This window comes from Pteropus alecto, unplaced genomic scaffold (assembly GCF_000325575.1).
Source record: "Pteropus alecto unplaced genomic scaffold, ASM32557v1 scaffold195, whole genome shotgun sequence".
Classification (NCBI taxonomy): domain Eukaryota; kingdom Metazoa; phylum Chordata; class Mammalia; order Chiroptera; family Pteropodidae; genus Pteropus; species Pteropus alecto.
In genome coordinates, this window is record NW_006438073.1 from 9,270,738 (window position 1) to 9,282,083 (window position 11,346).

Below are 11,346 nucleotides of genomic sequence, written 5' to 3' on the forward strand. Positions count from 1 at the left end.
TTCGGCCCGTTTTGGGACGTGTGCCGGACCGCCCGAATCGGCGGCAGGCAGGCCAGACACCTAAGTCCACCTGTGTCTCCCAGACCCGGCTTCGTGCCTGCGGGTCTGGCCGCAGAAAACGCACATGAGAGAACCTCTGCTCTTTTCTGAAGCGGGGAACCAGGGAGACCTTTCTGAAGAACGGGCAAGATGGCGCCAGTGGAGCAGACGAAGAAGCGGACCTACCTTGGTGGGGACCTCGACCAGGTGGGTGCCACGCTGCCCACAAGCAGCGCACGCGGCTGACAGGGCCGCGCGGTGGCACCGGGCGGAGGAGCACGCTCGCCGCTGAGGCGCCTGCGCGAGGTCAAGGATGAGGCCCCGCCCGCGGAGAGGCCCCGCCCATAGGGAGGCCCCGCCCACGGAGAGGTCATGCCCACAGAGAGGCCCCGCCCACGGAGAGGTGCTGAAGACGCACCAGTGGGTCGTGCTCATCCTGCCCCAGATCGGGGGCCACATGGTGAGTGTTTACAATGGCTAGACCTTCCACCCCGTGGAAATCGCGCTTGCAATGATCATCCACCACCCAGGCGGGTTATCCACCTATGAGCGGGTGAAAGGGCCGCTGGGAAGCCGATTCCTCATGCTTCATCCTCCCAAGTACCCTGCTCCGCCAGTGAGAGCGCAGATCTCTCTAGTCAAGGGTGGAGGGAAAGAAACGAGACCCCTCCATTCTACTTTCCAATAAATACTCCTGTGAAAGAATCAGCCCTAAAAAGTGTTGGCCGAAGGCCTATCATTGCCAAACCAACAAGAAAACAGGATTGCTAAAACAGCACCCTTACATTACCATCGTCATTGCTCCTTTCCTTCTAAAAAATATGACCTCTGCTTTGAGGGTGGGGACCGGGCAACTGGAGCAGAGCCGAAGAAGGATTAGGCAACATAATTTTACCTTTATAAAGCCTTGGGCGTGTTAAGCTCAGTTAGTGCATGATAGAATAGTATGTGCATGCACACACACGTCGGAATAATTGAAAACTGGTGTTGGCATTGAGTACTGGGTTGAACGGTGTCCTCCCCAAAATTCAGGTCACCCGGAACCTGTGAATGTGACCTTATTTGGAAATGGGGTCTTGCAGATGTGATAAAATAAAGTCCTACTATATTAAGGTGGGCCCTAATCCAATGACTGGTGTCCTCATGAGAACAAAGAACTTGGGACACAAACACACAAGGGTGAAGGCCAAGATTGAAATGATGTGGCCACAAGTCAAGAAACACCTGGAGCCACCAGAAGTTGGAAGGGACAGGAAGGGTCCTCCCCTAGAGCCTTCAGAACGAGCATGGCCATGCTGATGCCCTAATTTTGGACTTCTGGTCTCCAGGGCTGGGAGAGAATAAATGCCCGCATTTTAAGCTGCACAGTTTGTAGTAATTTGTTACGACAGCCCTGGGAAACGAATCCCAGCAAGACATCTCCTTCAAGCGCCATGCCCCACGCTCAGTGGTTTGCAGTCACAGCGTGGGATGAAGCAGGGAGTAAGAGCTAATGCAGTAGCCCCCGGGGCAAGCGCCCGTCGCCATCTCTGCATCACCATCACTTCCACGAGAGCCTCTCCCCTGGAAGGCGTAACCAGTACGTTCATCTAACTGTACAGGAGTCCCCAGCCCCTGGGCTGCAGACCGGTACTGGTCCATAGCCTGTTAGGAACCAGGCCGCATACCAAGAGGTGAGCGGAGGGGGAGCAAGTGCAGCTTCATCTGTGTTTTCAGCTGCTCCCCGGCGCTGGCATCACCGCCTCAGCTCCGCCTCAGATCCTTACATTAGATGCTCAGAGGAGCACCAGTCCGTGGCGCCAAAAAGGTTGAGGACTGCTGATCTAACAGTTAACATGATAGAAGCTGGCCTCATGCGCAGAGGACCAATCCCATTCTTCCCCAGCAATTCCTGAATATTGGAGGTCTAGTCCCAGAGTCACTTCCTGTGCAGAGGCAGATAGAACAGAGATGGTGGTGGAGGCAGTGCCAAGGGGCCACAGTCCTGAGAAGACCTGAGATGGATCGCTTCTGTCTCCTAGGCCTGTGGTCTCTGCTTCATGGGCTTCCAGAGCTGAGAGACAAAGACAATCTCTCTGTTTTTCCTGAGCTGAGGAGCCATGCAGCCTGTTTCTCTTTCAGAAGCATCTCTCACTGGTGCCACCTGAAGGCTAAATGACACCCAGAACTAACCTGGACCTTTGTTTGCCAGCTATTACGCACTGAGAAGAGCTTTTGTGGGTTTATTTTCTCCCAGGGTTTAGAGAGGATGCACTAGGTCAGCATTTGGGTACACAACAGACACAAGATACTGAAACCATAGAAAGACTCATTGTCAGAGCCCTCCTCAGACCCATTTGCTGGGTGTGGCCCTGTCCCTGGGCCTGGCCAACAGATGTGGAAGGGGTGGGTGTCCTTTCCAGCAAAGATATCAAAAAATGGCTGTGCTACTTCCAGTTAAGATGGCAGATAGACAGACGCTGGGCTCGCCCCCTCTCACATCATCAGAATTACACCTAAACTGCAGAATCATCAAGAATCACTGAAATCTAGCTGAACAGAAATCCTATAATTAAAGACACAGAAGAAGCCACCTCAAGTCTGGTAGGAGGGGTGGAGACGCGGAATGGCTGATTCCATACCTGCGTGTGGCAGTTGCAAATTAGGAGGGACGCCTCGGCTATGGGGGTCTCCTGAAGACCCCTGAAGAGGGGTCCTGGCCCCATACCAGGCTCCCCAACCCAGGACTCCAGTACCAGGAAGAGAAGTCTCCACCAGGCTGGCTGTGAAAACCAGCGGGGACGGTGTCTGAGAGGAGGGCTGCGGGAGTCGTGGACTTTCCTGTTATGGGCCCACGTGGACTCACCACTGACGGACTCACTGGCTCTGAGCTCCAGCGCTGGGGACGCAGCTCGAAAGGCACCAGGGACACAGGGAGGAACTGAGTCGACTGGCGTCAGGGCGAGGGCTGGAGGGGCAGCTTCTTCCCAGACACAAGGGCTGGCAGAGGGCACTGTCCCTTCAATGAGCCCTCCCCTGCCCGGCATGAGGACACAGGAGGCCACCATATTGAGTCTCCACCAACCTGGGTACACGACTCTCCCCCCGCCACATGATTCCCTGAGGTCCTGCCCCTCCCAACATGCAAGCCACTCAAGCCGCCTCCAGTGGCTTTCCCATACAAACGGCCTGCCTTGGCGCATGCTGAGAACTTTCCTAAAATCTCTCAAAGGTTCACAAACCCCAAACAGGCAGCATCTGGCCTTGGCATGCCCTGGACCTCTTGCTGAGCGGCGCCAAGCCTGGCATTGGTGGCAGCCGGCCTCCATTCTCAGCTTAGGCTCTTTCATGCACCTTCAAGCCCAGCACAAATGGCGACCATCTGTAGATCACTTCGTAGCTCATATCAAGTGGCCTTGGACAGGACACAGGCAGCAGCTGAACTTGGACTGCACCAGAGCCCCTCCCAAGAGGATCCAGCACCAACACACCCAGTGGCCAGCTTCAGCCCACACCAGAGCACCACCAACCACCTCCGCAAACAACACTCCCAAAAGGCAGACTCAGCAGGCACCAGAGCCTGGCTAAAGCGAATCCTGCTCTATAGGGTCAGCCCCTGTGCAACAGCTCCTCCACTGCAGTCACGGCCAGTTCTCACAACCAATCAGCCTGAAGGTCAATCCCTCCCACTGACATGTAAACAGTAACCAAGCCTGAAGTACAACAGGAGGGCACACGCGACCCACACAAGGGACAGACCTGGAGCACCCAGCTCAGGTGACCAGGGAGACTGTCACTGGGCCCCACAGGACACCTACTACATGAGGCTACTCTACCAAGACCGGAGACATAGCAACTGTACCTAATACATAGAAACAAACACGGGGAGGCAGACGAAAGGAGGAGACAAAGTAGCTTGTCCCAAATGAAAGAACAGAACAAAGCTCCAGAAAAAGAACTAAACAAAATGGAGACAAGCAGTCTACCAGATGCAGAATTCAAAACACTGTTTATAAGGATGCTCAATGAACTTAGGGGAAGAGGAGGTGAACTCAGTGAGAACTTTAACAAAGAGATAGAAAACATTAAAAAAAAACAGTCGGAAATGAAGAATACGATAACTGAAATGAAGACGAAATCGACAGTAGATTCGATGAAGCAGAGGATCAAATCGGTGATTTGGATGATAAGGTAGCAGAAAACACCCAAACAGAATAGCAACAAGAAAAAAGAATCCAAAACGATGAGGATAGTTTAAGGGGCCTCCGGGACAATATCAATCATACCAACATTCACATCATCGGGGCAAAGAATTGAAAACTTATTTCAAGAAATAATAACAAAAGTCTTCCCTAACCTGGTGAAGGAAATAGACATACATGCCCAGGAAGCTCAGAGAGTCCCAAACAAAACGAACCCCAAGAGGCCCACACCAAAGATTATAATTGAAATGCCCAAGGTTAAAAACAAAGAGAGACTCTTAAGATCAGCAAGAGAAAGGCAGTTAGTTACCTACAAGGGAGCGCCCGTAAGACCGTCAGCTGCTCTCTCAACAGAAACTGTGCAGGCCAGAAAGGACTGGCAGGAAATATTCAAAGTAATGCAAAAGCCAGGCCCTACAACAGAGACTGCTCTACCCAGCAAGGCCACCACCTAGAATCAAAGGACAGGAAAAGAGTTTCCCAGACAAGAAAATGCTAACGTTCATCACCACCAAACCAGTATTAAAAGGAATGTTAAAGGGGATCCTGTAAGAAGAAGAAGATCAAAAATGTAAATAACAAAATGACGATAACTACATATCCATCGACAATTACTTTAAATGTAAATGATTAAATGTTCCAGTCGACAGACATAGCGTAGCTGACTGGACAAGAAAACACAGACCTTACATATGCTGCTTACAAGAGACTCGCTTCAGATCAAAAATACGCGCAGACTGAGAGTAAAGGGGAAAGATATTTTATGCAAATGGAAATGGAAAAAAAGAGCTGGGGTAGCAATATTTACAGCAGACAAAATAGACTTTAAAACAAAGGCTGTAATACGAGACAAAGAAGGGCCCAGTCATCCCACTTCTGGGTATTTATCTGAAGAAACCCTAAGACACAAATTCAAAAAACATGTGCGTCTGTATGTTCACTGCTGCTTCTCTGCAGCAGCCGAGATGTGGGAGCGGCCTCAGTGTCCATCGGCAGGTGAAATGGATAAAGAAGCGCTTCCTCTCGGGGTTTCAGGTGTGTTTCAGGGCCGGGAATATATCTGGGCCTCCCAGACCTAGACCCTTGTCCTGATCTATCTGAGCGTAGAGCAGTGACAAAACTGCTCAACTTTCTGTCAGGAGGACAGGGTGGGGTGACCTGGGCGAGGGGACAGCCCGACTCTGTTCCTGAGTGTGACACCTGAAACCACGCTTCTCACGTGTCCTCTGCAACCCTGTTAAAATGCAGACTCTGACTCTGCATTTCTCAGCAGCTCCCAGTGCTGCCGACGCCGCTGGCCAGGCCCACGCTGGAGTGACACAGACCCACAGGGCTGGTTTTCGTAACCTTTACAGTGAGCGAAAGCCGACCTGCTCAGTAGGCGCCTGTGCGGCCTGGAGGACCAAGTGAGTCACAGAGGGAGGAAGCCCCCAAGCTGCAGGGCACCGCTCACACCTTGGTGGCTCAGTGCCTTGGGGACATTTGGGTTCTTGCTGCCGGTCTCTGCAGAATCAGAGGCGAGAGCTTAGCCCCTCAAGAAGGGCTGATAGCAGGAGTGAGCTGGCTGGCCGCCAGGACACACGGACGACAAGGACGAAGACAGAATCAGCCTGCGAGGACACAAGTACCCACGAGAGGCCACCGGTCTGACAATCTCCTCCTCGGCTCCTGATAAGGAGGGTGGCGATGGCTTGGAACCATGACAGAGTGTGAAGGGCCAAAGTGTGCCAGTAACCCCCAGGCAAGGATGCAGCTGGAACGTGATTCGAGGGTGACCATGGAGAGGTGCTGGCGGTCTCTCCCTTAGTCTTTGAAACGTGCAACTTTAATAAACATCAGAGCCACTGAACACCTGCCCAGAATTCCCCACAGAAGCAGCAACCCACAGTCACGGGCCTTCTGGCCGACCTGGTCACGCACCTGCAAATGCACAGCTGGGAAACAGAGCACCGTGGGGCGCAGGGCCTCGGCGGGGGGCGGGAACGTGGGCACAGCATGGGGGTGCCGCCTAGGGCGCGAAACCCGGAGCCTGCTCCGGCTAGGCGTGGGCGCCACACACTCAGGTCACGATTCCCAGCAGTAAGGAAAAAGCACAGCATGTGGCTATGTTTTATGTCCCAATACATGCTATTCCACCCTCCTGCCTGCCTCGTCCCTGCTCGCAGCCTCCACTGCCTGGGTGGGAGGGGACGGTGGCCGAGCGCGCGTTTCCATGGAGGTGCGCGCGGTGTGGCCCAGTCCCCAGCGCTGGGCTCTGGTGCTGTGCGTCACGCCCGCAGCGGAGAGCAAGGACAGCCAATGGTCCTGACTTCCTGCGATGCCCTGGTGGCTTTGTGGAGAGGGAGGTGAGGTTTTTCTGTTCTGGAAACCATGGAGACAGGGAGGCGTAGACTCTCTACTCGAGCAATCAGATAGAATGTGGACGCAGAGAGAGACGCCGGGCGTCCTGGAGCGATGAGCGTGGCCCGTGCTGGCCTCGGTGGCCTCCTGTGCTCCGTGCAGGCCCCTGGCCGAGCACTTCAGCACCCCTGTCGCCGTCCTGCTCAGCAGGACGAAGACTGCGTTTCTCCTCGCACCCCGTCCTGAGCCCCTGGCTCACTCCCCTCCCAGAGGAGATGCTCGTGAACAGTGGTCAAAGAAAGGAATGAATAAACGTGACGCTGAATGGGAAAGCACGAGCTGCCGCGGACAGCAGCGGAAGCAGACTCTCTCACCGGGAGCCTCCGCGCACCATCAGCACCACACATATGCTTCCTGGCGGCCCAACTGTCTGCACCCCACCTGTTGCACATACGAGGATTCACTTCCTAGCCTTCTGGGAAGGCCCTGCCTTGCTTCCCACCTGTCGGCATCCTCCGAAGCCGGCTCAGACCCGTCGGATGCAGTCACTCCTTCTTCGCCGTCCGTACCACTTACGGGGCATCTCTCATTTCCTGTCTGTGCGTCTCGTGATTTCTTCCGAATTGACTATTTGCTCCACTCTGTAGTAGGCGCTCGGAAGGCCAGGACCACGTCGCATTTTCCTTTGTACCCTTTCGCAGTCCTCAACGCAGGGGCCTACACATCAGTTTATCACGAAGCTACTCCTAAGCATCCCCTGGACACAACAAGACCAAAACATCATTCGCTCAGAGAAACCAGGGGAGAAAATGAGGCAGAGAGAGGGCAGGTCCCTGTCCAAGGGACCAGGAAGCCTGAATGGCGAACACTGGGAAACTCGAGTCTGGAGCCACCGGCGTGAATGAATGAATCGCGGCCCCCGCTCCCGAGCCTGTAGTTTGGACATGGCTGCTCGTGAAGGGGATTTCCCTTCCTCCAGAGAGAAATAATCACCTCTCCATCCCAGCTCAGCGAGGCCCGAAGTACGAGGCCGTGAGTGCTAATCATTAATAGGAACTCATTCAGCGTCGTCTTGTGCATAGCTGCGTGGTCCCCCTACAGGGCGGGGGACCGTGGGAGGCAGCTCGACCCCTCTGATGGAGATGGGGCACCTGGAACCCAGGTGCAGCCCACGGCGTTCTCTGCGAAGCAGCCCTGTGGCCATTGGCCTTCCGTGAGACCTCGAGGAACAAAACCTTCCTTTAGATTAGGGAGGCCAGATTCCCCCACGATGACTGTGGAGTCACAGGTCCAGCTGATAGGGTTCCTTCTATAGACCGAATGTTCGCGTCCTCCGAATTCATGCATTGAAACCCTACCCCCAGTGTGGCGGAGTCTGGAGGTGGGGCCTTTGGGAGGTGGTGATGTCATGAGGGTGGAGCCCCCCGCCCCGTCATGGGACCCGAGCCTGTGGGAGACTCACAGGGCTCCCTGCCCCTCCACCACCTGAGGGCACAGCAGGAAGACAGCGGCCACGAACTGGGGCATGAGCTCGCACCAGCCACGAAGCAGCCGGCACCTCGACCTCAGACCCCCAGCCTCCGACCTGACACGCGTGTCGCCCCACAGCCCATCCTCTCATCGTCATGCCCCCTGTTCCAGACCCAGACTCCCCTCGAGAAATGCTGAGACGAGCCTGGTAATACATACACCTCATTTTTAAAAACAGTAGCTTACTAAAAAACCAAAAAGGTAGAACTGGAAATTCCGATGCTTTCCTTGGTTCTCCAGGGTGAGAACATAAATGCAGCTGGCGTGCGAAGTGTGTTTAAATCCACCAGCGACTCTGGAAATAATGAGGCTAAAACCCCAGCCTCGTGCCGGGTATCTGCAAAATGATTCAGAAGAATAGCAGTCTTCCAAATGACGCTGGAGCGTAACGCTTCCACATGGAGGAAGGTCAAGGCTGAAGACAGCGCAGTGATCAGGGAACATCGTGTCAGTCTAGACACGGATGAAATCCCTTACTTATCCTTCCACAAACAGCTGATCACAACCATCAGTGCAGAAGAGAAGCAAACGCACTCTAGGCCCACAGGCCAACAGGAAAATACTGCGGACAGAGGGGGGCCGCACCCCTCGGTGAACTTGGGCAGTGATCAGACGAGGCCCCGAGGCCACACAGGACATGCTCCTTTCCTGAGAGGCTCAACTCAGCCCCCACCTGCCAGCTCCTGGCAGGCAGGGCTGAGCTCCTGCCTCCGCTGCAGGAAAAAGAAAAAAAAAAAGCACCAGTTTTGATCGAACTCCTGATATGGTCACTTTATGGCGCATCTGAAGAAAGCGGAATCACTTATCGCGGAGCATCTCTGTCCTGGAAAGGCAGTCTTTGCGACATGGCCCATTTTCACGCAGTATCGCGGCCCTCCTGGTCGCCCCGAGCGCCTGGGGAGGCACGGCTGACAGAGCCCGCTGTGGGGGCCGCAGCACCCGCTTTCCTGCTGTCTGTCCGCCAGGCGGAGCGCCCCGTCTGCACTGTTCGCTTTCAGAGTCACCGCATTTCAGGCGTCTCTTTTACACGCCATGGAGCCAGGCTTTGCTTTTGAGCCAATGTGAACACATTTTCTTTTTCAATGGGCGCGGGACGTCCATTCCCATGGAGTCATGTGGCTAACATGTTTGGTCTCACGCCTGTCGTTCATGCCACGTTGCAGTTCCTGCGTGCTACGTGTGCCGTGTCCCTATTTGGTGTGTCCTTTTTGCTTTGGTATTCGGGAAGGTGTGTTTTCACCTTTGATTAAGACTTCACAGTGTGTGTCCCTGGTGTCCTAAAGAAGAAATTATAACATTTGAAACTATAATCGTTGAAAACGATCCAGAGAAAGAAGATGAAAGTTTACATCTTTGAAAGGATCCAGTGGGTACCAGGCGAGATTATCTGGTGACCACTGAGACACATCCGAGCAGACCTTCCCCATGGGACCAGCCTTCGCAACTACCACGTCCCCTCTGTCCTCTTTGCCAGGGTTAGGCGTTAGCAGCCTTCTGTCCCCCGCGAGTTTATGTCCTCGACCAGCGTCACCTGGATTCTAGTTAGCTGCAGCTACACTGCGCACGTCTCGGATGTACCTATGAGAACCCGCTAGGCGTGGCTCTCCCTCATTTTAGTCTCTGTGCTTTCTCAGAAAGGCGAAGTTACAAAGGATAACCTTCATCTTGCTTACAAAGTCCTTTTGGCCCTGACCTATAAAGCCAACCTGACTGCACGGTTTTACCTGTGGAGAGATGCTTCAAACCTCTCCTCCAGTGGTTCCCAGACTCATCTGCTCCTGCAGATGGCTGTCAGGGGGCTCCTCTTCGGAGCGATGAGACATCACGGCCAGAGAAGACTGGACTGCGTCCCTCAAACACATGGCTACACCCTGAGCCGCAGGGCATGGAGTTGACCTCATTTGGAAATAGGGTCTTTGCAGATGTCACCAAGTGAAAATGAGATCATTAGGGTGGGCCCTAATCCTGTATGAGTGTCCTTCTAAGAGAAAGGACGGGGAGATTTAGATACTGAGACAGACACATACAGGGAGAAGCCGAGGGCCCGAGGGCCCGGAGGCAGAGATTGGGAGGCGTGCCTCCCGGAGCCCAGGCATCCTTCCTGCCAGAAGCTGCGAGAGACAAAGAAGGCCCCTCCCCAGAGCCTCAGGCAGCAGCCCTGCCCACACCTGACCTCAGACTTCCAGCCTCCAGAAGGCCAGAGAAGACCCTCCCACACAGTTTGCGATTTGTTATGGAGCCCTAGGAACGCACGAAAAGTTAGACGGTCCCCCCACAGGGACACAAAACTAGGGTTTACAGTGCATCAATCTGATTTAGACAAATAGATGGGTCACGTTTTCACTCACACGGCCACAAACATTAAAGGAGGGCACAGAGCAGGGAGAAACAATGTTAAAAGGAAGTTTTAATGTAGCACAGGAAGCCCACGTCACAGACCACTAGGTGTCCTCATTTTACAAACGATGTCCCATTGTGGCCCAGGACGTGAGTGCAGCAGCCCAGAGCCTGGGCTCTCTTGTCATTTGCAAGGAGAGCCACATCGTCATCCAGCAAAAGGAAGGAAGCATCATCTAAGGACAAAGCCCTGCACGGGGCCGCGTTCAGTCACAGCGTCTGGGCACTGACGTCACCGGTGGGTGGCCCGGGCCTCCTGGTTCAAAAGACGTGCAGCCCATGTAAGCTGACCTGCGGGTCTTGGAGTTCGCAGGCCAGCGCCTGCTGCCTGGACAGGAAGCCGCCTGGGACTCTGTTACACACCCCATCTTCTCTGGCAAGAGAGAAGCCTGCACCCACCCTGGAGCACCTCACCTGCCAGCAGCAGGGCCCTTGGTGACACGCCTGTGCCCACGCCAGCCACAGGGAGGCGCCGGCGGGTGCACGTGCGTGTCACCTCTGGCCTCAGGGAACGAGAACTGTCACCCTGAGGAGAGAGGGAGTGACGCCCTCCAGCTGCAGAGCAGGTCCCTAGATGCCCCCACGCCAGGAAGGCGGCCCGTTGCCAGAGCGACAGAGGCGAGAGCCCCGAGTCTGTCCCACCCGCCCAAACACCAGAGTGCCTGCCCTGCCTCCCAAACATGCCCCAGAGATGAACGGAGAGGAAAAAAGAGAATGATAAGCTTTATTCCACATTCTACCAAAATCGACTCGCAGACGGGACGTGAAAAGCAGAACAGCGAAAGCGGCCGACGTCCAGAGCTGCGAACGCCGCTTTCGCTTCGCCCGTCCAGGAGCAGCGCCCTGCGGCCCGCTCTTC